The sequence below is a fragment of the Capsicum annuum genome, chromosome 3 (genome assembly GCF_002878395.1).
Source record: "Capsicum annuum cultivar UCD-10X-F1 chromosome 3, UCD10Xv1.1, whole genome shotgun sequence".
In the NCBI taxonomy this organism is placed as follows: Eukaryota; Viridiplantae; Streptophyta; class Magnoliopsida; order Solanales; family Solanaceae; genus Capsicum; species Capsicum annuum.
In genome coordinates, this window is record NC_061113.1 from 175,083,600 (window position 1) to 175,088,502 (window position 4,903).

A 4,903-nucleotide genomic window follows, 5' to 3' on the forward strand; every position below is an offset into this window, starting at 1 on the left:
CAACCTAATATAATAGTATAATTACTGGAGTTTTGAGCTTTCAGGTCCAATATTTATCCCAAATCCATTTTTAGTGCAGTAATTTCTCTTCCCTCTCTATATCTTAAAGCATGGGTTACTTTAAATACTTCTCTACATATCCATAGTTGAAAGTTTGCTTCCTTTGTCCTCTATATATAGCATTAGGTTAATTAAAAAAATTAAGTATCTTTAATGAAGCTCTCTGCCATCCACAGTTCTTGATTGGTATTATTTCAGAATTGGCATCAGGAAAGTATGTAATTTTGTGGATTAAGCGCTAAGGTATTTGGTCAAGTAGAAGAAGTGTAGTGCGTGTATGTATTAGGTGCACGGCATGGTTCTCGAATCCTGTCAAAATCCTGATATTTAAGCTGAGAAGGGTTAAACTTTGTGCTACTATCTCTAGGGGAGTTTTCGGTTACCAAAAACAAAAAAAGGTTTGTGGATTAAGTTGCATGGTCATACCATTTACATGATTTCAAGCTAATGTTAACTGAAAGTATACTAAAGAGTTCTTCAGCCTTTGGCTCTTGCGTTTGTTGATTTTGCAGATTCAATGACTGAATTAGAGATTCAGGATAATTGTCATTACTTAACTGATTTGCGAATGAGTACAAAAAATTTGACTGTAGTCAAACAAATCAGGAGAAGAATCTCATATTAGTCGTGATCGTGATGACATTGGATGGATTCGTTGTTACCAGCTTGATGTTCGACTTTTGATGACTTTTTGAATGGTGAAGTTTGAGAAGATTCTGAGCAACAACTAAGTAACTTCACAAACACCGAGTGGAGCAGGAAGCCTTCAATTCTATTTTAAAGTAATAATTCTTCCCATACAATGCATTGATATGAATAGTGTAATTTTAAACTTTTTCTCTTAGATTAAGAGCTATTACGTAAGTTTGAATAAATTATTGATTTGAAAAATGCCGAGCTTCAACCCCTTCTATTTTCAAGATGAAGTTGTGATTTCCATTGGCCAAATAAAAGAACAGATGAAACTTTTTTACATTGGAGAATTGAAGTCAACTAACGTTGTATTAGTTTCTGGCTACAGGAATATTTGCAGTCTATCACAGTAAGAGTAGAAGGGATGAGACTGAGAAGACGGGATGCAGAACAATGGATGTCTCACCGCATACTTCCTGACAACCTGAGAAAGCGGATTCAAAGATACAAGCAGTACAAATGGCTACAAACTAGAGGCGTTGATGAACATTATCTAATTTCTGACCTTCTGAAAGACTTTAAAAGAGACGTAAAACGCCATCTATGTTGGTTTTGCTCAAAAGAGTGAGTTCCAATTTTTGTTCTCATCATGACCTTTTTTGTATTTTTGAAACTGCTGATCTTATTTAATCATTAATATGCAGGTTCCCATGTTTGAGAAAATGGATGAACAGTTACTGGATGCATTGTGTGATTGCCTTAAACTAGCTCTTTTTATAGAGAATAGATTCATAATCCGAGAAGTTGATCCAATGAATGAGATGCTTTTTCTAATGAGAGATAATTTATTGAGTATGACCACCAATGATATAAGAAGTGGTTTCTTCAACTCTGCATCTCTCAAGGCTGGTGATTATTATGGAGAGGAGCTTCTTACATGGGCTTTAGACCCCAATGCTTTCTTGACTCTTCCCACCTCAACTAGAACAGTGCAAGTTGTCATAGATGTTGAAGCTTTTTCTCTCACATTTGATGATCTCAAGTTTTTTGCTGCCCAATTTAGATGCCTCCATAGCAAGTAGCTTCGGCATACTTTCAAGTATGTACACCAGCTCTTCTCTAAGTGTTATACTGACATCAGTTTTGGAGGAAGTCCTTAACAAAATTCAATATATTTTGGACTGCTTTAGGTTCTATTCACAGCATTGGAGGACATGGGCAGCCTTCTTTATACAGGCAGCATGGCGCAGACACTGCAGGAACAAACTTGAAAAATCTTTGAGAGAGAAAGAAGATATACTGCAGGCTGTATTGATAAGTGAGATAGCAAATTTACCAAGTCTTGGTTTGCTTCTGCTGTGTGATGGTGGAGACTTGGACTGTGCCAGAAAAAAAGTAAGATCCTTTAACATTGTCTCTAAATTAGATTAGATTTGATTAATTCACTGCGTAGGATCCGAAGGCTTGAGTCTGTTTGGGATGATGAAAAATAGTTTGATGATGTGGTTAGATGCCGCTCCAAGTTGTAGGAAAGTTGATGCTCAGAAAAATAGTAAGCTACTTTAACATTATCTCTAAATTAGATTAGATTAGATTAGATTAATTCACTATGTATGATCTAAAGGCTTGAGTCTGTTTGGGATGATGAAGAACAGTTTGATGATGTGGTTAGATGACGCTCCAAGTTGCAAGAAAGTTGTATATGTTATTTTTCACTTCATATGTATAATGATATTGGCAAATGTCTGACCTCAGGTAGTTGGAAACCTTTGGTATTTGATGAGAGTGCAAAGACAAAATGACCGTTGGACCAAAGCATGTAAGGGTATAAAAAATATGTATTGGACAACTTATGTTGTGGACATCAAGGAAAACTTAACACGCAATTACTAAATTCTTCTTATGCTCTCCTGAAACTGGAAGCTGTACACAAGAAGGACTTTGATTTTGGGATATTTCTTGATGCTCTTCAGTCTCGAGTTACAGAAAAAAGAAACTTTTGGTCCAAACTCTCCTATTGCTTCTGGTAGGGGCTACGAAATTTAAGGACTTTAGTCCTGCTTTTGTTTTTCATTATCCTTACATTCAATTACTCTATATCAAAGGCCTCAGCTAAACAAATTCTTTTGTCTTATGTATCTCAGTTCTCTTGGCCAAGACCTTAAGACAAGCAATTTTGTATGGGAAATTCTCTTCGCCATCTTCATCTGCATTGTTGGGCTGATTCTGTTTTCCTTGCTTATTGGCAACATGCAGGTATGCATTGATTGGGAAACTATTCTTATCTTTAAGAGTCTTGAACAAGTCAACTCTATTTTAAAGTAATCATTCTTCCCATACAATGCATTGATATGAATAGTGTAATTTTAATCCTTTTCTCTTAGTTTAAGAGCTATTAAGAAAGTTTAAATAAATCATTGATTTGAAAAATGCCAAGCTTCAACCTCTTCTATTTTCAAGATGAAGTTGTGATTTCCATTGGCCAAATAAGAGAACAGATGAAATTTTTTTACATTGGAGAATTGAAGTCAACTAACGTTGCATTAGTTTTTGGCTACATGAATATTTGCAGTCTATCACAGTAAGAGTAGAAGGGATGAGACTGAGAAGACGGGATGCATAACAATGAATGTCTCATCGCATGCTTCTTGACAACCTGAGAGAGCGGATAAAAAGATATGAGCAGTACAAATGGCTACAAACTAGAGGCGTTGATGAACATTATCTAATTTTTGACCTTCTGAAAGACTTGAGAAGAGACGTAAAGCGCCATCTATGTTGGTTTTGCTCAAAAGAGTGAGTGCTAATTTTTTTTCTCATCATGACCTTGTTTGTATTTTTGAAACTGCTGATCTTATTTAATCATTAATATGCAGGTTCCCATGTTTGAGAAAATGGATGAACAGTTACTGGATGCATTGTGTGATCGCCTCAAACCTGCTCTTTTTACAGAGAATAGCTTCATAACCCGAGAAGGCAATCCAATGAATGAGATAGTTTTTCTAATGAGAGGTAATTTATTGAGTATGACCACCAATGGTGGAAGAACTGGTTTCTTCAACTCTACATCTCTCAAGGCTGGTAATTATTGTGGAGAGGAGCTTCTTACATAGGCTTTAGACCCCAATGCTTCCTCGATTCTTCCCGTCTCAACTAGAACAGTGCAAGTTGTCAGAGATGTTGAAGGTTTTGCTCTCACATCTGATGATCTCATGTTTATTACCGCCTAATTTAGATGCCTCCATAGCAAGCATCTTTGGCATACTTTCAGGTATGTATACCAACTCTTCTCCAAGTCTTATATTGACATCAATTTTAGAGGAAGTCCTTAACAAAATTCAATGTACTTTGGGTTGTTTCAGGTTCTATTCACAGCATTGGAGGACATGGGCAGCCTGCTTTATACAAGCAGCATGACCCCAGACACTGTAGGAACAAACTTGAAAAATCTTTGAGAGATGAAGAATATATAATGTAGGATGCATTGACAAATCATATAGTAACTTTACTAAGTCTTGGGGCTACTATTTATGCATCAAAGTTTGCTGCTAACGCGTTGCGTGCATTGCAGCGCAACCACCCAAGACACTTGGTTTGTAAAGAGAAGGAATTGTTTTTATATATATATTTTAACTACTTAATGGTGCCATATCATCTAAAAACATCTCCATTTCAGTGTTATTGTGTTGGAACTTTTATTGCATTGCATTTTAATAAGTCCCTTTAAACACTGAGCAACTTAATTTTTCAACTTCCGCTCTGACTTTGTTTAGCTGATATCTTCCTATTGGGTGTTGTTTAAGCAGATACAGGAACTTTGAGAGATTGCATAGACACCAGAAGGACATTCCTAACTACACATTGCATTTGCCTCCTATGATGATATTTTCGTCAAGTACAAAAGATGCATTCGTTCATCAGCATTGCATTAGCTCGACAAATATCTTCAAGTACAGTTCTGCACTACTTTTATATTTATTTATAATATTTAGGCTTTCTGGTTGCTTTAAATATTTTCTCTCAAATAGGATCTCTTGACAATTGCCAATATGGCTGACCAATATGAAGTGTGGGATTTTCTCAGTGCCTTTTTCGAGGTATATATTCCTTGAAGTTTGTTAGGTCTGAGTTCCATTTTTTGTTCTCACCATGACCTTGTTTGTATTTTTGAAGCAGCTGATCTTATTTAATCATTAATATGTAGGTTCCC

At 36.0% G+C, this 4,903-nt stretch overlaps 1 pseudogene; it reads left to right on the forward strand.

The window, feature by feature from the left end:
* Positions 1-1,078: 1,078 nt before the first annotated feature.
* Positions 1,079-2,713, forward strand: LOC107866248 (annotated as a pseudogene).
* The last annotated feature ends 2,190 nt before the right edge of the window (positions 2,714-4,903 follow it).